Genomic DNA, 23,553 nt, shown 5'->3' with positions numbered 1-23,553 from the left:
GGTCTCCAGTTCCTTTGAGCCACGGAGGCTGGTGGATTGACATGTACCTTTCCGATTTCATGACAATCTGTAATGAATTGGTGTGGACCGGGAACCACATCGGCTACCCGGGAAGGAAGTAACGGAAAGATCACCCGTCCAGGTTTGAGAGGTGGAGGAGGCGGGCAGATGGGGGTGTGGGTTACCGTTCTCATCTGTTGATTTTGTCCATCGTAAAATAGATAACGGGCGAGAGAACCTGATATTGGAGCGCAAGGGTGACGGTAATATCTGTGGTCAGAATTTATGTCCCACGGTAGTTACGACCCCCATGCCTGTTAGCATACTTGGCATCCAGTGAGCTTCTTGTGCACTTTGACTGACGCGGGGCTTTATTTTTATTTTTCGACACATTTGTAGTCGCGAGTAGATGGCGCTCGTTTGTACTTTGTTTATTTATTTATTGGGCCGAATCACCCAGCGGCTCCTCAGGTAGTTGAGTGTAATCAGGTTTGGTTTTAAATACGCTTTTAAAAGTAAAGAAATAAATACAATCGAGGCTTGGAAAAGGTGATCATTAGAGAATGGGCCTCGGCGCCATAACTTTAAAGTAATAGCCCCATTACGGAGGGGGCGATGACTTTGTAACTGTTCCCTGCATTTACGTTGTAAGGTTAAGAGGCTTTGCGGGCAGGTTGGGCAGCTCAGTAAAAGCTTTTCCAGCAGCCATTTAACCTCCATTTACGAAGAAATAAAGCGAAATTGATGCTGATTTGGGCCTGCTTTGGGGGATATTTTTGCTGCATAAAAGCTCTTTTGCTTACAATTTGCTGAGCTGCCCTGTCACATCAGAAAGGACCTGCTGTTGATAAAGATAAAGCTTTATAGCCGCGATATTTGCTGCTAACAGCAACCTAATGCAGCATTTTCATTTTCGTGCAATTAATGTTAACGTCTGCTACGAAAATTGTCATTAAATACCATTTTAAAATCCATTCAATTTGCATATGCAAAGCCCATTTACCATCACAGAAGATATAGCTGGCACTTCATCACGTCCTTTCTCCAGAATTGTAGCCACTCGGTTTTATAGCAATTTAAGATTTTATATTGAAAGCTAGATGATAATGGATGTCCTTTCTGAGCCCAGCTGACTTAAGCTTTTCCATTGTATATGGAAAAATGCAACCTCAGGACCAGAAACTGTGGGTGTTCATGCTGTACCTCAGTCACAAGGAAGCAAGACGTGGAATTTGAAAGAGCACTGGGTAGGGAGCCCGCCAGCCTGACTCCAGACCTAGCTCCTGTCTGGTCACAACTGGCCATATGACCTTAGGAAAGCCTGTTCACCTCTCTGGGCTTCTATTTTCCTGTTTCCTTTAAATAAAGGCTTTGAATCAGATGACTGCTAATGTCTATGTATTTCAAGATTTTATATTTTTAAATATAAGCACTCTAAGTTGAGAATCCAGGCCAAGCCTTGCTGTGAAGAAGTTGTGTGAACTTGGGGAGGTCAAATGATCTCTTCTCGCCCTCAGCTGGTTGTAATCCTGCCTACCACCCGCACAGGGTTTTAATGACAATAAATAAAATTGGCATGGAGACAGAACATACTTGAGAGTCCCAGAATGCTGGGTCACACAGTAACGTCCTATCTACGGAAGATGAAACAGAAGCCCGGGAAGAAAGGAGAGCTGGGGACAAATTTGGGACTAGAACCGCAGGCTGACTCAGCCAGGGCTCCTCCGGGACACCAGGCTGTCTTTGAGACACTGGTGACCAGTGTCTCACGGATGAGTCTAGTGATCTGGTGCACAGCGGGGACTGTGTCCCTCTGCGCTCTGGGCAGTCTACGAGAAAAAGATCAAGGAAGGCACACGTGTTGAGGGCCTACAGAAGAAGCGGGCAGGGGTGGCGGGGAAGATGCCCATTGACTTAGGGCATTATTTCAAAGGCGAGGTAGAGACAGTGCACAGACCGGTGTCACTAAGTTAGTGCAACCAGAAGTGACTTTCCAATGTGTCTCCAGTGTCACAGTCCAGGTTCTGAGGGCCGGTGAATAGAAATGCATTTCTGGTGAGTCCATGGCAGGTGAGAAAGCTTACCAAAGAGATGATGCCGAACTTTGAAGAACTAGTAGGTTTTACCAGTTAGGATGGTGAGAAGAGGTGGAGGGAAAAGCATACAAAAGCATGATGGCAAACGCTGGGGAAGACAGCATGGAGGGTCCTCAGAAAGTTAAACAGAATTCCCATACGATCCAGCAATTCCACTCCTGAGTATGTACCCAGAAATACTGGAAACAGGGATTCGAACAGACTTGTGCATCCATGTTCATAGCAGCATTATTCACAATAGCCAAGAGGTGGAAGCAACCGAGATGTCCATCAATAGATGGTGGATAAACAGAATGTGGTCTAAACACACCATGGGATATTATTCAGCCTGGTCAATCAGAGCATCAGAATCCCCTGGCCTCAGCGATTGGTTTAGAAGCAGACATGTGACCCAGGACTGGCCAATCAGACCATCAGAATCCCCTGGCCTCGGCAATTGGTTCAGAAGCAGACATGTGACCCGGGACTGGCCAATCAGCATATTTCACAAACCCTTCTCACAGTGGTTGTTTCAGGGGTAGGCGTGGCACCAGAGTTGGGCCAAAGAATCTTAACCTCGAGGCTTTTGTGGTTCCTATACCCTTCCCACTGGTGGCACTAAGAAAATAGGACATGAGAAGGGAAACGGCTCCTGGCCATTTTGCCTTGTGAGGAAGAAGTGTTTCAGGGAATGGAATCCAAGCTGGGAAGCACGGCCAAGACAGAGAGAGACACACCAAACGCTGATGACATCACTCGACTGCCTGCATCCAGCTATGCCTGAAGCTGTACCCCTGGGATTTTCAGTCACGCGAGCCGATAAATTCCCCTTTAAAAAAATCAAGGCAGTTTGGGTTGAGAATGATTACCTGCAACCACATTCTACGTTTATAGAATGTCGTGCCTGCCAGGGGTGGGCCATGAGTCACGTGTCGGCCGCTGAACCAATCACTGTGACCAAGATTTGAGAAATACACTGATTGGCCAGGCCTGGGTCACTTGCCCCTCTGTGTAGTCAAGAGCCCCACTCCCACATTGTTCCCTAGTCAAGTCACCGCGGAGCCCCATCCCTACCCCGCCACGGTGAGGAATGGAGCCTGAGGTACCAGCCACCTTACCGTGCCTGGATCCCAAAGGTCATGTTTGGAGGGAGAGAGGGCGGCTCCTTCTTGGGGCGCCGGTCATCCTGGTCGCTGATGCGGATGTCATTGAGCTGACGGTAGAGGAGGTTCTCCCGGGCAGTTACCAGACCCGCTTTCACTGCCCCACGGTTCATGGCAATGTAATCCCGGGTCAGCTCGTGGGGACAGGTGGGCTGCTGCTTAAATACATTCCAGTGTCCAATGGCTGAGGGCAGAGAGAGACAGACCGCGGCGCGGAGGTCAGCCGGGGAAGTGAAGCAATCTGCGGCGTCTAAGAAGAAATGGAGCCGTGGGTCCCGTACCTTCCTCTCAACCCGGAGTCTGCTGTGGGATGGCCCTGCTTGGCCCCCTGCAAGGAGAGGCCTCAGGATTCCCAGAGATTCCAGAGGGAGCCTGAGCACCCCCGTGGAGCTGGGTTCATCTGGCCTTGACCTCCTTTGGGTGATCGGAGCTTTGGTCCCACACTGGCTGAGGTCCGGGCTATTTCCCTGACACCTTAGACCTGGGCCCTGCTTGGTCCTCGCTGTGTCGGCCAAGCCTGGGCTGTGGATCCTGCCAGAACGTATTGGGGGACTCTTTTCCTGGAGCTCGGCCAACTGCCCTGTGGGCTCCAAAGCTTGCTCACTCACCTTCGGGGACCCCTCCATCCAGCCCCCGGATGTAGAGTCCATAATTAAAATTAATTCCAGGCAGACTGTAGCTTCTTTCCCGGGGCTTCCCAAGTTCAGCCTATTGCGGGGAGGACAGAGAGCAAAGGTGAGGGCTGGGATCTCAGACCGGCGGATTATAATCAATTCAGCAATGGGATCACCGACGCCTGCTCTGCCCCAGACCCCGTGGGCGACCTACAGGGCTACTAGCTTGTGGGTGACAGTTAGGCACGAGAAACCTGACTGGCATACTCCTGCTAAGGGGCCGGCGAGGGGAGCAGAGCCGTGGCCGGGCGTGGTCCGGTGGGAGAGGGACCGAGCAGTCCCTGCTCCGAGTGCTGTGCTTGGGGGCCAGTCCAGGCCACCAGGCTAGAGCTGGAAACGACTCAGATGCAGATGCGCCTGGTTCACAGAGCCTCGTCTGGAGGCCATCGTAGAGGAAGGGACGTCTTTCCTTCCTGACTCTTCATTCCTACCCGGTGACAAGGCCCACTGCCACCCTTGACAGCTGGACAGCTATTCTCACTCTCTGGTGAACTCCTCTCTGACCCCCCAGAAGGGGCTTGTAGGAACAAAATTGCTGTCTCCTCAATCACATTAACCCCCTCGTTAAACAGACAGGGAAACTGAGACCTACAGAGGTGGGGTCATCATCTCATGATCCACGGCTCCCAGAGGCCCGGGCTGGATTTCACAGGCAGGTGTGTCTGGCCTCTGGTCATCCTCCTCCCTGCCTCTCAGCTGCGTCCTGAGGTCAGAGGCCCTACCGGAGGGGGCTCGGCACCTCGTCGTCTTCACTATCTATGTGTGCCTGCTGGCTTCTGTGTTCCAGAGGCGATGTTCGGTTTTTTGTAATTCTTACTCTTTCTCCTTCTTCTGTCTCCTCTACATCCCCATCTTTCTGGCCCCCAGGGCCCTGGACACATAGAGGTGGATGGTCAGGGACCACCTGTCACGGCCCATCACTGCCTTTGGAAGAGATCGCTTGCTGGGGCTGGCAGTCCCACCCCACCCAACTCTGCAGCTTCCTCTCCCAGGCTCCCCACACGCCCCAAGGTTTAGGGGGACTAGCCCACTCCTCTCCCTGAGGGGTCCACAGGCAGCCCAACCCCCCGGAATGCCCTGGCCTGCCTTCCCTCTGGTTCTCGATCTTCAAGCTCTCTGACCCCTCAGGTTCACAGTGCCTCCTCCTCACCGACTCCGGCGACTTTTACTGTCTGTTCTGCTCATTCGAGCGTTAGAACCTTAGTGACCTGGATTTCCATGAACACACAGGCCGGGCCAGCTGACCTACACAGGCAGAACCATGGCTTCTATTGCCTTCTTTATCCTAGTGGTATATAGCAGGTGCTCAATAAATGCCTGTGATGAAAAACCTCTTCCTCGTGAAGCCCTCCTGGGTTGCCCTCAGTCCAGACAATCTTCCTTGTATGTGGCACCATAAGGCCCTGAGTGCCACCTTCAGGGGACTTTCAAAATTACACAGTGGCACCTGCTACAGCATAATATGATGCACACTGAGGAAGCCAGTCACAAAGGACCACATATTGTGTGATTTGATTCAACATGACTTGTCTCGAATGGGCAGATCCATAGACAAAAGTAGATTAGTGAGTACTTATGGCTGGGAGGGGGAGCGGGATGGGATGCTTGTGGGGTGATGGCTGAGAGGTGTGGGGCTTCTTTGGGGGTAACAAAAATATCCTGAAGTCGCTTGTGGTGATGGTTGCACAATTCTGCGAATATACTAAAAGCCACTGGACTGTACACTTTAAATGGGTGAATTGTATGGTGTATGAATTATATCTCAGTAAAGGCATTAAAAATTGCAAAGTAGTGTAATTAAGTCGTTAATTTGTGATGATCAGTTTAATGTCGGTCTCCCCCGGTAGGCTGTGTGCTCAGTCTTTGTTTATTTATTTAAAGGTTAATTAAAATTTTTTTTCTTTAAATAGACTTTATTTTTAGAGCAGTTTCAGGTTCATGGCAAAATTGAGCAGAAGGTGGATTTCGCCATATGCACCCCTCTTTTTTCCAGGGCCCAGCATAAAATAGATGCTAGTAAGTAGGGCTTGAATGAATGAATGAATGGATGAATGAATGCCTACTTGGAGACTCTATGCATTCTCTCCTACCCAGAGCTCGATCCGTTTTTCTCTCTCCTCTTGTCTGTCTCAAACCCAGGCCCTAACCTCGCTCCAGATCTCCAGGCTCCTGAGCTCCGGATGGGTGCGCAGGGCCTCCGCTGGGTGGCTCGTTTGAATTCCTTCCACACGACTCACTCCGAGCTACAGACAAAGCTCTGGCTTCTCATTTGTTTATGAAAATGATCTGGCCTCTCTGGTGACTGCCGAGGAAGTTAATTAAAATGTGACTTCTCCGGGAGAGGCCCCCCTCCCTCGGGCAGGTGCAGGTGGGCAGACTTCCAGCTGGCAGAGGAACGACAGACAGACTCGGGAGCTGGCTGCCACCCTGGGCGGGCGGAGGGGGCGGAGAAGCCCGCGGGTGCCTCACTGTCCACGCTTTTTAGTGAGGGTTGCCTGGGAATCGGCGACTGCCAAACACAGTGAAGCCTTAGGCTGCAAACATCATCTTGGGGGGAGGTTCACTCAATTCGCTCCATAGATATTTATGTTTCTACCCATTCTGCACCAAGCCCTGTGCCTGGAGTTTGAAGGTGAACAAAGAAGACGCATAGCCCCTGTCATGATGAAATTCACTGTCTTGCAAAAAGGACAATAGAACAAGTAATGACAGTCCAGCGCTGAAGGGGGTTTGATGGAGGGGCCACAGGTTGCTTCCAGTTCTAAAATCTCTGAGTCCATAGAGTGAGATAAGGTATTTGCCACATGTATCTGACAAACGACTCTTATCCAACATATGTAATGAGCTGCTACAAATCAATAAAAGGCAGACATTCTATTGAAAAACAAGCGAAAGATTTGAATAGGCACTTCATTAAGAGGATATCCAAGTAGCCAAGACCCATATTGCCAAGGTACTCAGTTTCTGGGAAATGTAAAGTAAAAATTCAAAGCTATTGGTGAAAATATGGAGCAACCGGAATACTCACGCCCTTGGCGGGTGTCTAAGCTGGTACAACCATTGCGGAAAACTGTTTAGCGGTATCTATGTTAAAGCTCAGTGTATGCCTGCTTGATAACCGCCTCTTGGACACCAACAGAAACAAGTGCCCGTGTCTACCCACAGGTGTGTCTGAGAGTGTACGTATCAGCTCAGTCTGGGATAGCCAAGCACCGCAAACAACCCAAAAGGCCATCGCAGGCGAATAAAAACACTATGACTTGTTCACTCCATAGGCTACTCCATAGCAGGCGGAGTACTTGGCCCCCTGGAAGATGTTCAGTCATGTCTGGAGTCATTTGGGGTTGTACTCCCCTCCATCTGTTGAAAAGCTTAGGATGCTGCTAAACACCCACAATGCACAAGACAGCCCCACACCCAACAACAAAGAGTGACCTGGCCCCAAATGCCAGTACTGCCGAGGCCGAGACGCTGCCCCACACGAGGGGAATGAGCACACCTGTACGCAAGCGCACAGGTGGTTCATGCGCAGCGTGGGGCTAAAGTAGCCGGACATGTGAGGCAGCCGCTGCCCCACGCAGACGAAGTCCAATCGCAAGCACAACGATCTGGTTTTAGGCGTCGGGAGCGTGGGTCCCCTTGGGGTGGGGATAGTGGCTGAGAGCAGCACAAGGAGGCTTCAGGGGCACCGTCCTGCTGCTTTCTGACCCGAGGCCCTCTCTGGGACTGCGTATCTGAGGCTGGGGGCGAGAGGGGTCACATCCAGAAATCCCTAAGGATGTGACGCTGGCTTTCCCCTCTCCTCTTTCATTTCGAGTATGGCCAGGTGGAGTCAGAAGTCCCCCCAAATTTGGCAAGAAGCAGACTCAGCTCCTTCCGCCCTGGCAACTGGACTTCCTTCCCTCCCCCACAGGAAGTACCAGAGAGGGCCACTTGCAAGAAACCCAGAGGCCCCTGGCCCTGCCTCGGTGTGGCGTGAGAACATCTGCAGAGCCTTGCGTGGTGGCGGGGGGATCTGCCCAAGCCCGAGCTGTGGGGTTTGCCCTGACCTTTCCCTCCATTCCCCTCGTCCCCAAATGCCTCCCGTGCTTGAATTTACACCCTCGGCAATTCCATCCTTGAGGTTCAGGGACATGTATCTCCGAGTCCCTGCGTTCACAGGTGACCGTCCCAGAGGAGAGGCGTCCTCACCCATTAGCGGTTCATCTGCCCAGTGAGACGAGCTGACTGGACATGACAACGTGGCCCCTCCCCGGTGCCATCACCACCGGCCACAGCAGCACCTGTAACCGTGGAGGACCAGCGCCAGGGCCCACGGGTGTGCAATCCCGCAAAGTGGCTGCGACCGTGCCGGTTTCAGGTGGGGAAACGGAGGCCCAGACAATGTTAGCGCCGTCTTTGCTCACAGCCGCACAGCCAACGAGTGGCCGAGGCTGGATTTGAGCCCACGTCTGAATCCACATGGTCTTGCTGCCTCTTAACGACTCGCTTGGCATTTCGCATACGCTACCTAGACTGTTCACTCTCTCTCGGGGGCCTAGATCTTAGTGCTGCAGGCAAGGGTGTGCTCATACCCCCCCAACACCCCTAAACACACAGAGCACGCTGCCTTATGCCCAGGAGAGCTCCAGGCAAAGTCTGCTCTTCGATGTCTAGACTGGGGGTTAAGGAAATTGCTGTCACTTCAGGGAACACTGCGGGCCTGGAGCGGCCTGGACACAGGACAGCTGAGTCATGCTTGGGTCTGCGGAAAGGTGGGCAGGAACGGGAACGATGGCACGGATCTTGGACTGGCATTTGGAGGAGAGCTGACCGGGAGAAGATTCCCGTGGAGCAGGCGGGGGGCGGGGGCAGGAGAGCCGAGGGTCCCCCGAGGGCTCCCCAGAAGCAGGAAAGAGCGTCCAGCCAGAGGTGGGAGGACCTGGCACTGACCCTGGGCCTCCTTCGCGCCGTCCAGAAGCCTACAGAGAGAAGCTGGCTGACAGACGGGTCTGCCGGCCTCTGGGGACCTCGGGGGAGCTGTGCGGAGCCAGCTACGGACTGACAAACAGGTGCTCAGAGGAGCTGCTGACCCTGAACTTCCAGATACAGGCAAGCTGCTTGTGACAGACGTCTGAGATCAGTTGCCACTGAAACGCAAGGGAACTTGAGGCCTAACGGTATTGGTCACCTGCTTCTCCATGGCAACCCCGCTGTGATAGCCATGAAACTGACTACATGTGGTCACACATCTCAGCTTTGATCGGCCACCCGTGTCCCTAAGCAGCCTGCCCCACTGGCCCAGAAGAAGAAGAGAGACAACGCAGAGCCAGAAGGGGCCTCCTAGCCGGCTCTCAGGCTGGGATGTGCAAAGGTCCCGGGGCAGATGGCCCGGGCGGGCTGGCGGGCCACGTGAGGGCTGGGAGCACCCTCTCCACGCAGGGATCCCTGGGGACCACTGCACTCTCTTCACTGCAGGAGAGAGAAACGGGAAGAGAGTTAACATTTACTGAGCACTCACTACGTCCTGAGAGATTTCATGCTCCTCCCTGACCTCTGCCAATCCTACGAATGGATAAGCCGAAACTTAGAGAGGTTCGCTCTTGACCCAAGCCACCCAGGTCATAAATAAAAGAGCTAGGCTTAAGCTGAGCTCTCTCGAATACCGTACCTCTGTGCTTAGCCCACCGCGGCCCCCTCACAAACACTCTATGAGGCAGGCCACATTATCGTCACGGGACAGATGGGGAAATCGAGGCTCAGAAAGGGAACGGACCGATTAAAACCTTTTAGCCCTCAAATGCAAGCTCTCCTTGCGTTTCTCATTCCTTATGGCTGAATTTTGAGACATCTCATGCAAAATCCCCAAGGTCTTTTAAGAGGCACACCTTCGCTTTGTACGACAGGGAACTGTGAAATACTGAGCCTCTTCAAATATGGCCCGGCCCGCTGGCCGAGTCCCCTGCCGTCGAGGTGTTAGAATCAAGAGCTGACTGTGGAGAGAGGCCGCAGCGTTGGGTCTGACCACCCCACCCTCCCCAGCAGCTTTCAAACTGTGCCTTTTTCTGAGCTTGCTCCGTCACAAAGTGGTTTGGCTGGGATACAGCTCTGGGTGACAGCTGTCCCCATCAGCAGACAGCTTCATTAAACCTCATTAAGATGTCATCCCTCTCTGCCTTAATTCTCATCTCTCAGCTCTAATTAAAACCACCTCTCTCCCTGTCCCAGGGGTCCAGGGATCCTTCTGTATGGCAGCTCCCTCCACTCCCCCACGTGAGGGACCGGGTCCTAGAAACCCGCACTGGGACCCAGGCCCCCAGCCCGGAAGCCCCCTTGGAGCAGCCAGCCGCCAGCGTGAGGACGGCTGGGGCTTTCTGGGGGCGAGTGCAGGTGGTGTTTCCCACAGGCTGCTGCCCGAGTCACCTCGGGCTGGGGAAGGAAGGCCCCCGGCCCCGGGCGAGCCGAAGCCCATTTTCTGGGGACAACTTCAAAGCAAGTGACCCAGCCTTGCAACTCAAGTCAAATCATTTTCCACTCAACATACTTTTTAAAATCTTTAACCGTCCCCTGTTTCCCACTGAAGAGGCAGGAATGGGTGAAACCAGCTGGCTTTGTTTCTCCAGTGGCTGAAACTGATGTCGCTTGGGATTTCTCTCTGGGCCGGGGGGTCATCCCCAGACGGCCGGATTTCTGTCTGGCAGCTCGATGCCTGGGTTCTAGATGTCATTTAGATATAAGGACCAGCCCCATAAAGGGATCGGCCCCTGCTTCCTGGCGGCCACACAGGGTACAGCTCATTAACACCCCACCCAGCATCCCAACTAAATGAATGTTTGTTCCACAGTTGAGACACCACCTCTCACTTTCCTGCATCCTATTAGAGCGTAGTTACACGAAATTCCACAGTTATGGCTCGGTAGTTATTAAATAAATATCTGCTCGTGGGCACCCCGAGCCTGCATATGCACACACATACCAATGCGCTCACGCTCACGCTCACGGAGGGGCCGTTCATTATGGTAAAGCGACTTAAGATCCTCGAATGAAAAGCACAATATAAATGCAAATTGTGATCATGATTAGCATAGAGGATATTTATTTATTTCCATAATGAGAAGCTCAGATAAACAACCATGTGAAATAAGGTGCATTATGCATCAAAGGGCTCCGGGGTTGTCTGAGAAGCCAGCTCTCTGAACCACGTGCATCGTGTGAGTGGCAGCCGAACGGTGCATAATGATACTAAAGCCACACGTGAGAAGACCACATCCACGTGTGATCAAAGGCATCTAAAATAATGTCAAGTGAGAAAAAAAAAAAAAAAAAAAAGGCACGCGGGATCCAAACTTTTACATACGCTATCATTACAGACACGTAAAAAAAAAAAATTCGTTGAAAAAAACACTGGAAGGAAGCACACGATCTAAGTTATCGTGAGGGTGTGTAGTTAGAGTTAGGGGCCTTTTGGGGAAGGGAGCGGACGTTACTTTTATAATGTAAAAAAGTCAAAAGGCAGAGTTACAGCATGAGTTTCTATGTTATCTCTACCTGCCGAGGGCCAAGGCTAAGCTTCTTCCTCTGTGATCGCAAGTCTACTGTGAGCTCGTGACGGGGGCCAAGGTGGCTGCCGCTGGGTACAGAGCGGGAGGCCGCAGCCCAAGCAGGAGGAGAGCGAAGCCAGCATGTTCGTGTCACGTGGAACCGAGTCCCGGCTCCGCCACTTCCCGTGTGACCTGGGCAAGCCACCTCATTTTGTCTCGTTTCCCGTTTCCGGACCTGTAAGACTTGCACAGGCCACACGGAGCGTTTGGTGTGCCTGGCGCAGGATGCGCCCTCGGCAAACGGTGGTTTCCAAGAGGCGCCCCTGGCGGTGGGGACCCCTCTTCCGCTTCATCGTCCCTGCCCGGCCGCCCCTACTGGGCCCACTCTTGGTGCTCGTGGCCCCGGGCTGCCTGTGCTCTGCCACCTGCCCGGGTCCTCCGTCCTCCTGGGACAGTCCGGCCCCTCTCGCGCCGCCAGTGTCGTTATCGTAGCTGATGTATGGCTCTTGCCGTGTGAGGCGGTCACGGTGACAGGGCCCGGCATGTCCTCCCCTCCCCCTCGACAGCTTGAAACCAGGTCCTTCATTTGCATTTACATGATCTCGCTGTGCAGCTTACGAGATGGAGAGATTTATTTGCTACTTAGCTTGATGTTTGATTACACTCGGAGGAGGCGGCGAGCAGCAAAGTGCACGGACGCATCGCTCGGAGCCCGCGGCCCCGAGGGGCCAGTAACTCAACAGCGGGTTTAGGTGGATGAGGGGAAACGCACAGCATTTTGAAAAAGGCAGATGTGAGATGTTGGAAAGAACGAACGTCATGATTTTAGATTAAAAAAAAAAAGAATGAAAGTCATAAAAACTGGCTAGGTGTCATCTGTGATTATGAACTGACCCATGCCTCTCTCAGGAGGAACAGACCCCCAGAAACACTTCCTCTGGTTAAATCAGAGGCTCCTAAAAGAGGCGCCTCCTGCACAGGTAGGCGGTGAGGCCCGCCGGCCGCTTACGGGCAGGTACGGCTCTCGAATCTGAACGTCTTGATCAACACCGCTCTCCAGGTACACCTGTGTGGCCCTGACCTAGTTACTCAACCTAGCTACACCCCAAGTTCAGATTAGTAAAATGCAGAGAACAACACTCCTTTTGGGTCTGTGGCTGAGATGACCCCAGCTCCGCGGGGGACACAGAGTGGGTGCCCAGTAAATAGAGCTGTAGTGTGGACGGCGGAATATTTTCTGAAGATACAAGGGATAAACTGAACGCCCCACAGACAGAAACCACTCGTTGAGGTACTTTGTGGTCCAGCGTCACTTCTCTGTTTTGTGGGTTATTTGCTGCGTGGGGTTTAATCCCATCTCCGGGCTCACAGCTGGGGTGCGCTCGAGGAAGGTACCCTCATTCTTATAACGGTCTGAGACGCAGAATTAGGAGCAGGGAGCTGCCAGCCTACGCCCCGTCACGTTCCAGATGCAAACAAAAATCACCAGGCGCGTCACTGGGATTTATGGTTCAGTGCTTAAGATCGCGAGCTTGGGGCCACACTGCCCGAGTTCAGAGTCTGGCTTCTCGACTCTGTGTGGCCTTGAGCATCAACTTGCTTAACCTCTGAGCCTCAGTTTCCTTGTCTATAAAATAGGCACAAAGAGAGTACTCGGCTCATAAGGTTGTTGGAGCATCTCATTATGCAGAGAAAGTTCTAGGCGGAGGAAATGGAGGAGTCTTCCTTCCTTCCTTCCTTCCTTCCTTCCTTCCTTCCTTCCTTCCTTCTTCCTTCCTTCCTTCCTTCCTTGGTGCATTTTATTGGTTTTCTTTCAGAATGGAAGGTTCTTAATAAAAAGCAGTCCTACCAGCCAGTGGACCTCATTAGCTCCTTCATTGTTTTGAATCACCAGCGACTTTGTCTCCATTCGTGTGAACAGAGCACTAGCTATAAAATTAATTTGTCCAAAATTGATATGGCCGCTGTGGAAAACAGTTTGGAGGTACCTCAAATAATTAAAGATAGAACTATCTCATGACCCAGCGATTCCACTTTTGGATATTTATCTGAAAAAAACAAAACGTTATTTTGAAAAGATATATGCACCCCGATGTTCACTGAAGCATTATTTACAGTAGCCAAGATATGGAAGCAACCTAAGCGCCCATCAATAGATGATCGGATAAAGAAGTCGTGGTACATATATACAAGGGAATATTACTCTGCCATGATAACAAATGAAATGTAACCATTTTCAATGACATGGAGGATAGCATGCTAAGCGAAATAAGTCAGACAGAGAAAGACAAATACCATGTGACTTCACTTATATGTGAAATCTAAAGAACAAAATAAACTAACAAAGAAAATAGAAACAGACTCATAGATACAGAAAACGAACTGGCGATTGTCATATGGGAGGGGGTTGGGAAGCTAAGTGGAAAAGAGGAAAAACTTAAGAAGTACAAATTGGTAGCCACGAAATAGTCCCGGGGATGTGAAGCACAGGAAATACAGTCGATGATGTCGTGATAACTACGTACGGTGCCAGGTGGGTACTGATCCCAGGGGATCCCTTCGTAAATTATATACATGTCTAACCGCTATGCCAGACACCTAAAACTAATATAAAATTACATGGAATGTCGCCTCTGCTTGAAAAATAAAAATTACAAAAGTTAATATGTCCGTTTGATGGTTCTTCAAAAAGTTAAACGTGGAATTACCAGACGACCCAGAAACCCCCCTTCTAGGTACTGACCCAAAGGAATTGAAAACGGGTGTTCGAACTGACACGCGTGCACACACGTTCACAGCAGCCGTATTCACAAGCGCCGACGGAGGGAAGCCACTCAAATGTCCCTCGACTGACGATGGATAAGGATGTGGTCCGCCCACACTCAGCTGACTTCATCAGCCGTGCAAAGGATGCGGCGCTGACACACGCCACCGCGTGCACGAACCTCAGAAACATCACGCTAAGGGAAAGAAGCCAGACAGAGGCCGCGTGCTGTAGGATTCCATTGTATGAACCGTGGTGAATGGGCGGGCCCACGGAGACAGGAAGCAGATGGGTGAGCGCGGGGATCAGGGGGCGGGCGTGGGGTGACCGCTGAATGGGTAGGGATTTCCTTTTGGGGTGATGAACTTGTCCTGGATAGAGGTGACGATTGCACAACGTTGCGAAGGTGCGAAATGCCACCAAATCGCACGCTTAGACGTGGCTAATGGTCACGTTCGTGTGAATTTTGCCTCAATACAAAGAAAAATGAGTACATCGACGGGAAGGATGTGCCGTGCTTCCCATCAGAGCAGTTTGGGAAACTCTTCTCCCTTCGGCATGGGAAAGAGATGCAAATAGAGCGACCGCCGTCTCAGCAGGATGACGTGCAGTGGGAAAACGTAGCTCAGCTCTAAGGAGGTGAGACCGTGGCCATGGGTGGAGGGGGCCTCTAGGCCGGAACGGGGACATTGAAGGCCGCGTCCCTTCCAGTTCTCGTTGATCTGATGGTCCGTGTGGCGGAGGCTGGTGCAGGCATGTCTGCTAAAGGCTTCTTAGGTCATCATGAAATGTTTGTTTAAAGAATGCCCGAGGACCAGTGAAATGTGATCGATACCGCTGTGCACGATGGCCCTCTTCTGCTTCGTGGGGCCTCGCTTTTGGAAGGCTGCTGTGGGGAGCAGCACCCGGCTAGAAAGCCAGAGATCTGGGGGCTGGTTCCCATCAGCCTCATCTGGACCAGGGGACACCGAGGATCAGTGACTTTCCCACCGAGCACCATAATCTATCCGGGCTCAGAGAGGAGCTGAGGGTCCTCGGAGCATCCTGGAATTTCTGGGTCCCCAGATCATCCTGACCCGGCCAGGCAGTGCTATGACACACGTGTCATTTATGGGGTTCTCCACAGATTCCTTTTGAACAGCGGGTTCTATGGCTTTAAGAAAAAAAAAAATGGGAATCACTCAGCTAGGCCCTCTAGCTTCCACGTGGTGTGTAGACAGGTGGGGTTTGAATCCAGACTCTGACCTTCTTTCACCGTGTGACCTCTTTGAGTCTCAGTTTCTCACCATTTGAGAAACAGGGATGACAGTCCCCACCTGGGGACAAGATTTGGACAAGATGATGAGGCGCCCGGCGCGCAGTAGGTGTTTACAGGAAGGGCTCTTTCTCTCTCTCTCTTCTCCAGGGGCCCAGCGGTTTTGGAAGAGGAAGGAACGCCTTTGAGTCTACTTTGATGTAGCGTCTGACAAGGAAAGGAGTAAGTTTCTAGACCGCCGTATAAACAGAGTAAGAGGTCCTTCTACTAAGGTGGGGCTGACAGCATAAGAAATAGGTGGCATATTCGTTTGGTCATTTGGTCAGTTCGGCTGCCAAGGGTCAAAGCCAGCGGACCACAGAGGGAGACGTTTTAAGAGAGGGGCTCCTCACCGAAAAATAAAAAAAGAAAAAGAAAAGAAAAAAGAAAGAAAGAAAAAGAAAAAGCACGGGATGATCTATGTACTTTTCAAAACTTAAAGCAGAAATCAAAGGAAAACTGAACTGTTTTAAGTTTTGACAGCTGCAGGGATCATTCTGTTTGGTTACTCTATTTATGTTTCCATTTTCTTTATAGATTCATTGAAAATCGGATCATGTAATAGGGAAGAAAAATGTTCAGTGTTTCCCTCCCCCCCCGATAAACCCTTGCTCCTTCCGGAGAACAGATGAAAACGCCAGCTCCAGTGACTTTCGTTTTGATGTATATTTCATAATATCTCATTGATTGTAAGTTTTATTTCCATGTCAATAAAAAACCGGTATTGTAATAAATGAGAAGGAATTTAACACAAAATGGCAGCTGACCTGTTAGCATATCAGATAGAGGAAGTGGCTCCACAGCCTAAGCCTGTTAATAAGGACAGCTATTGATTTGAGCGGGAAGCTGGGTGGCTGGAGGACGGGGTCCTTCTGCCCCCCGTCTCTGCAGCCTGGGGGGTTGTTTTCCGATTGGTCTGGGTTGCCGATTTATAGGGAAGGGGACGTGGGGAACCAAGCAATGCTTCTCGAGTTTAGCAGAGGCGGCGGGGCTCGGGGCTCGGTGCCTAGTGCCTTGTAGCATGAGATGGACAGTGATCTAGCCATGGAGGGAGGAGCGTAGGGACTGAGTTCGAGGATTTGGGCTGATCGGGGAAGAAGGTACGACCACAGGGGACATTCACACACAAGTGTTATTGGTGGCTCGAGGACAGGAAAGTCCCTCCAGGTATGAGACTGCCCAGGGGCTTATGGGCGAGGGGCCAGCATCCGGGAGAGGAGGAGGGCAGGGGAACTCCAGGGAAGAGGGGATCAGAGAGGGGCTTAGGTGTCCAGGTGGTGTCGCTCAGAGCAGGGCAGGGAGTGTCCGGTTCGAGAGCTCCAAAGGGCAGCGGTGACCATGAGGCTCCATCTTACCAATGGCCAGCAGATGCTGGTGTAGTTTTGAGGGGTTTGCAAAGCTGGCAGGCCCTAAATGGCTAAAAATCTGTTTCTTTGGACTATTTTTAAAACAATTGGATGTGTATAAATTTGAGTTTGGTGCAGGTGTGTCCCATGCACCTTGGTGTCCCAGCGCCCGGCACACAGTAGGTCTTCAGCACACATTTCCAGAATGCCCACGTGACGGAGTGCCAGTGAGTGGTGCAGGCGGCTGATGTTCTGGAAGCTCACGGAAGCAGCGCTCCCGGCAGGCCTAGGTCATCTGGGGCAGGCCTCCTAGAAGCCTGTGGGATCTAGTCCCGGGTTCTTCGGGGAGTCGCACTGTGAGGGCACAACGTGGGTAAAGCCTCCCTGCCCCACTATGGGGACCTGGGAGCAGCAGAACCGGGCTGTGACTATGACAGGCGGGCAAGAGCAAGGAGGGGCGGGAGGCTGGAGGCTCACGGGGAGGGCCGATCCAGGAGGGGAGCCTTGCGGTGGCTCCCTCTCCCCCTCTCTGGCCTCAGTGTTGCCATCTGTAAAATGAGGGGGCGGAGCTACCTCACCTCAAGGGTCCTCTCTGGCCCTGCCATTCTCTTTCCGGAGCATGCGTAGACCCACGTCACCGAGACTCATGGCATCTGACTCTTTTCTTCAGGAAGGAGAGCACGCAGTGGGAAAGCTTTAGGGCCAGCCCGACCTGGGACCCTAGGTCAGCTCTCTTGCACGTCAGCTCCTCTCTCCAAGCCACCAGATTCAGAGGCCTGGTGTGGGGTGACAATGTTCCATGTCCTTCACACAGTAGGCCTCGCTACATAGCCGTGGCGGGACGAGAGGCAGTTATTATTGGAGAGAGCTGATGCCACCTGTCTCGCCTCCATCAGCAGCACCTGTGCCTGGTGACCAGCCCACACCTGCCTGCCCACGCGCACTCAGCTGGAATGACCAAAGCAAAGCCGACTGGGCTCACCTGGGATCAAACTTTACTCCTGGCCTCTCCTGCCACTCGGAGGGCCATCCCTGGGCTGGTGAGAAGTCTTTTATGTGGGAGCCGCACCGAGTACGATGAATGGAAAGTATTAGAAGAATGTGATCATGAAGACCTCGGAGCAGCCAAACCAAGCCCACCCTCCACGGCCCTCCCCACGCACCCACCCACCCCACGCCACGTGTGTATCTATAACTGAATGCTGGCAATGCCCAGCTCCATGGCTGGGAGGAGGGGTGACCTGCGAAAGAGCAGGTCTGAGCAAAAGACAACTGAGCGACGTTAGCTGAAGATGAGGGCTGTACTATAAACGATTTAATGGGCGGCTTTTTCGATGGACTGGGGCTGCCTAACGCAGGTAAAGATTTCAAATATGTGGCGTAATTGCTACATGTGAAATCTGTTTGTACTTAGCTTTTAGTCTTGGAAATTACCGAGTTCTGTGCTGCTTCTACAATTAATCATTAAAGAATTAAGAACGAGAATACCCGTTATTGTAAAAGACTCCGGTGATGGTCTTGATCCAACTTATAAAGTAGACAGATTTGGTGCAACTGAATAATTTTCCTCTTCTCTGCACACAATCAGGAATGCTAGTCATACTCAACGGCTGGGGCGAATGCTTACAAACTGGTATAGACCAGCCTATAATTACCAAAATAGAAGAAGAACAGCATTTTGTAATGAGTGACAAGCTGCTGAGCGGAAATCTAATTTGGTCTAATTAAGCAGCCTTTTGTGAGGATTTGTCTTTAGATGAAAAGAGAGAGCCAAGGAGATCTAAATGCAAATGAAGTCCATCATTTTGGTTTTAAAGGGCCAGGCCGAGACGAGTGTCTTCGCGCCCAGCCTCTCTTCTTCGTTAGATGATTAGTCCTCTTGTTGTCACCTCGAGCCCGTGCTGGGCCCCACCTGCCTTGGAGGAGCCTCACGTTTTTTGTCCCTTGCCTCTCATATCTTTTCAAATAGGACACCTCGCATCGACAGAACTGTCAGGGAGATTTTGCTTATTCAGGAGCAAATTTTATTTTGCCCAAAGTAATAAGAGCCAGTGGGGTTTTGCTTATGAAAGGAATCTGCTGGGGGGTGGGGGGGCGGTACCTTCTGAAGTCTGGAGGATTAAACACATACCCGATGCCACTGGCACCGACAGAGCGACTCGGGGAAAACCAGCCCTGCATTGCGACCTGTGTGAGGTAGACCAGATACCCGCCCGCGTTCCCCTGGGTGCTGTCTGTTTGAAGGTCTGGGGCTGGAATGCCCAGCTCCTTGGCTGGACCACGGGCTCAGTCATCTGACCGGGCAGAGTCACCCTGGCCCACGGAAGACGACAATACACACCTCATCCCGTGCCACAGTGCAGGCGTGAGCTCCTCACATCACATGGCTACTTTGGGGCTAAGCAGAGACCCAGGGCTCCGCCGCCATTCAGGGGTTCCCAAGATCGTCTTCAGCTTCCGTAACTCACTAGGAGGACCGCAGCGTTCAGATAAGCCGCTACATTCACGGGTATGGTTCATTGCAGCAAAAAGAGACGGGGCGCGATTGGCAGAGGGAGGAGGTGTGTGGGGCGGGGTCCCGGTTGTCCTCTCCCAGTGGACAGCATTGACTTCCCCCGATATCAACGATGTGCGACCATATGCACAAAATCTTGCCAACTAGGGAGCTCGCCTGAGCCTTGGCGCCCGGTTCTCTTGGGAGCTGGTCACACGGACATGGCTGGCCACTCACGAGGTCGAGCTTCGTCTCCAGCCCTCTAGAAACTGAGCTGACACTATGTTGGGCAAGGTCCCCGTAAATCACACGGTAAGCGTGGACCAACTGACGTGGACCAAGGCCCCCAGGTGAACAAGACGCTGTAATCAGATAGGACATCCCAAGGGCTTAGAGGTCAGAGGTTAGAGCTTAGACGTTCCAGGAGCTGAGTCAGGGCTAGTCCTGTCTTTGGAACGTGCGGGGTGTGGACAACCCAGACTGCTGAGTCGACATCACTGCGCGCTGGCTGAAAGCGTCTTCCCAGCCACCCCTAGCGGAAAAAAACGGCGAGACCTGGTTAAAGCGGGCAGATGAGAAGGAAAAAAAAGCAAAACGCATTTCATCACGCCCCCTGCACAACCTCCCACCTTCGCGCTCCTCTTTGTTTTCAGAGGAATCGCCACCGTTTGGGCTTTTTCATCTTTCAAACAAGCACAAGCTGAACGGGAGAGGGAGCAGGCGGCTGTGGCAGGCGCCCCCCGCTCCGCCCTCTCAGAGGTGCCCCGATGCCCGCCGGAGCCTGCGGCCCCCTCGCTTCTCACGGGAGTTCGGCCGTTTTCTGCTCGCCCTTCCTTGGCATTCGGGATGTCTGAGAGAGGGAGCGAGGACGGGGGACCTTCGAGAAATGACGAGGTCACAGGAGTAGAGCCCTCGTGAATGGGGTCAGTGCCCTATAAGAAGAGGCCGGACAATGAGCTCGTTCTTTTTCTGTCATGTGAGGGCACAGGAGGAGGCGGCCGTCTGGAAGCCAGGAAGAGGGCCCTCACCAAGAACTGCGAGGACCCTCCTGGCTCAGTGCCCACACCAGACATTTGAGCGGTCGGGTCTTGAGTGTCTCCGATGGGTGATTCAGTGTGGAGAAGCCGCCAGCCCTTTTTTTCACGTGGCGTCTCAATTCTTCCTGCTCCTAAACAACCCCCTGCCCCCTGCCAGCTCCCCTGGAGTCTCCCTGACCGGGGCACAGGGGACTGGCAAGGATGACGGAAGTTCAGAGCAGCCCATCTGCTCAGCCCCAAAGTGGGCATTCTCCCTGCCTCGGTGTCCCCTAGGCGGGAGACTGGAACCAGCCTGGGATCCCACGATCTTCCCCACTGCAGACCAGCCTTGAATGGGGGCCCAGTGGTGAATGGAGCTATAAACTCAGAAAGGAAATATATGCTCTGGCCTAGATCTGCCTGTCGCCCCCCACGGCGTGTGACATCTAGGTTCCTGGGGAATCTGACTGTTCCCTTCAGAATATCAGAAAAGTCTGGTTTTCAAAAGTAGGGGACAAACGGCAAAGGAGAGTCCTAACATTGGCTCGAAAGCCGAAAACGAGATCGCTTCCTCCTCAGAGACCTCAGGCTCTGTCAGCCGCCGGCAGGCAGCGAAAGTCTTGTTGCATCAAATCTTCCCTATCCCAACAATAAAAGAGTTAAAAGTTTTTGTATAAAATGATGTACGTCCTTAAGGTGAAACCACCTCAGAAGGACGACGCGTCTTGACTATTCTACACCCCAGAATTCCCCCAAGAAATCAAATATAATCCTCTTTAAGAAGCTTTAAATAATTTTGAGCTTTCTTATTGACTTATTAAAATGCAGCTTAAAACGCGCCTTCGATGCAATCCTTTGACAAGGGTCAGGGATATAAAATTTGAAGAAATACGATTAGCAGATCAGTTGGAAAGACATAAATAGTCAGATCCGATTTTGACTATTTCAGAGGAAACTTGCCGCGGCGTTTCTAATAGCCCCGGCCGCCCTGCCCTGGGACGGTGGTACCGTGTGCCTGCTTTTGTCCTTTATCCCTGCGTGCCCACTCGTCGCTAACTTGTCACCGCTACTGGTTCTCGGTGCAGAAAAATCGGCCACCGCAACCCCACCTGTGCTTCCTCCGCAGCCCACCCCCAGCCGCTTCATTTGCGAGCCTCCCTCTGGCTTAATGACCTAACGTTCTTAGAAACCTCTGCGCTAAGAGTTTCAATGGGCTTAGAACACTGCGAGGGTGGCCTTTGGATCCCTGACGTCCTTGGGTGACATGAAGCAGCAGTGTCCCGATGCGCCAGGAACCCCACGTTTGTCCCGATGTCAGTGGAGTTACGCTGCTTCCTGGGATGCATGGGGTCCGAGTCCCAGTTCGATCAATTTCATGTTTGAATGAACGAATGAATGAGCGGGTGAATGAATGAATGAATGAATGAATGAATGCCCAAGGCCTTCCTAAGTGCATGGCTGTCCAACGGGAAGCCACGCAGGACAGCGACAAGAGGAAGGCATCCACGGGGCCACACGTGTCCCCTAATTAAACAAGGTATATCGATCTTAAAAGGTGCATTGAACTGTTTTTCACCAGGTAAGATTTTCATAAATGCAAATCCTTGCGAGAGACAAGTCCCAATGCTATAAAAGAGTTTTGACACGCGCAGGGCACCCCGACTACGTCTCCAGAGCTGGAGGTAGATCGTCGGGTTTCTCAGAAGACGGGCCAACGTGAGCAATGGGCGGTCTGGCTCCAGAGCTCCGAGGGGCTCAGCGCCAGCTCCCATCGCGACTGGGAGCCACGCCTGGCGCCAGGGGGCGCTCCTGGGACACGTCCGTGGGGGGTCCGGTGCTCACACATCTAGTTTGCCCTGGAATGGCCCTCTCCAGACAGAGGAAGTCATCACGATGCGCGTGCAGCTCGGAGGTGCGTTGGCAGGGCTGGGAGCCATGACCGCCTGCCTGGCTGAAATCCAAGCCGTTGCTCACCAGCTAGACAACCGTGAGCAAGCAACTTCACCCCTCTTTGCCTGGGTCTCCCCGGCTGGAAAATGGTGTTGCTCAATAGTAACTGCCTCCGAGGGCTCTTACGAGAGAATCGGAGAAGAGCATCAGACTGAACCACAGAAGACGGTGGTTTTGTGGGTTCGGACCATAAAGACACCGGCACCTCCATAGGGGTCAGTTCAACTGTTGCCCAGAGCCTGCATGCATCGAACGGGCAGTAAAAGGGACCCATTGTTGTTACGTGACGCTCACATCCGCCCGCGCCTCGAGCGCATTGACGACGGCGCTGGGCCTGAGAGCTCCATGTAAGGAGACTTGCAAATAATCCTAGATAACGGGCCCGTGTCCTCACAGGACACCAAGTGCCATCACTCAGTGTATGCAGACAGACAACGCCAGGTGTGTGCCTGACACTGGGCTCAGCCCTGGGGATATTCAAATGAGGGACACAATTCTTGGTCCCCCCAAACTTGTTACAGGTACTCGCGGAACAGGTCATAGGCGCCGTGACAGAGGTCTGCTCCACCTCCAGATTTAGCAAATCGACAAATGCGGGCCGTCCAATTAAATTCAAATTTCACATAAAGAACAGATAATTTTTTTTTTAGTATAAACGTGTCCCAAATATGGCACGGGTGACACTTAGTATTCATTGTTTACCCTAAATTCAAATTTAACCGGACATCCTGTATTTTACTGGGCGGCCCTAGCTGGGTAGGAACGACACAAAAGAAATCCCAGCCCATCCTCAGAAGGGCCAAGGGCTGTAGTCCCCTTCATCGGAAGTCACTTAAAATCGAGCCACGACCCCTGACGTATGACCGAGTGGTTGGGGTCCACGTGCATCTTAATCCATTCGGGCTGCGGTAACCGAGCCGCATAGACTGGGTGGCTTGTGACACACACACACTTATTTCCCACAGCACTGCAGGCTGTGAAGTCCGCGATCGAGGCGCCCGTAGCTCTGGTGTCTGGTGAGAACCCGCTTCTGGTTGCAGCCGGTATCCTCGCATGGTGGCAGGAGGGCGAGGGACCCCATTCGTGAGGGCTCCGCCCTCGTGACCTAAGCCGCTTCCAGAAGCCCCATCTCCCAGTACCATCGCCTTGGTTGAGAATTACTATCCCCTTAAAACAGGATGCCCGGGAGGCGATGCACACACTCCTGAAGGAAGAACACAGAGATGGCAGCAAACTGGACCCCACCCCTCCCACCTC

General features: G+C 52.4%; 1 protein-coding gene across 1 annotated transcript in view; it reads right to left on the bottom strand.

Moving 5' to 3' along the window:
• The window catches only part of CFAP77 (cilia and flagella associated protein 77), a 110,767-nt gene that overhangs the window by 45,608 nt on the left and 41,606 nt on the right, over positions 1–23,553 (bottom strand). The gene's annotated exons all lie outside the window — the stretch shown is intronic.

Source organism: Pteropus medius, unplaced genomic scaffold (genome assembly GCF_902729225.1).
Source record: "Pteropus medius unplaced genomic scaffold, Ma_sr-lr_union100, whole genome shotgun sequence".
In the NCBI taxonomy this organism is placed as follows: domain Eukaryota; kingdom Metazoa; phylum Chordata; class Mammalia; order Chiroptera; family Pteropodidae; genus Pteropus; species Pteropus medius.
This window is presented reverse-complemented; position numbering and strand designations above follow the sequence as displayed.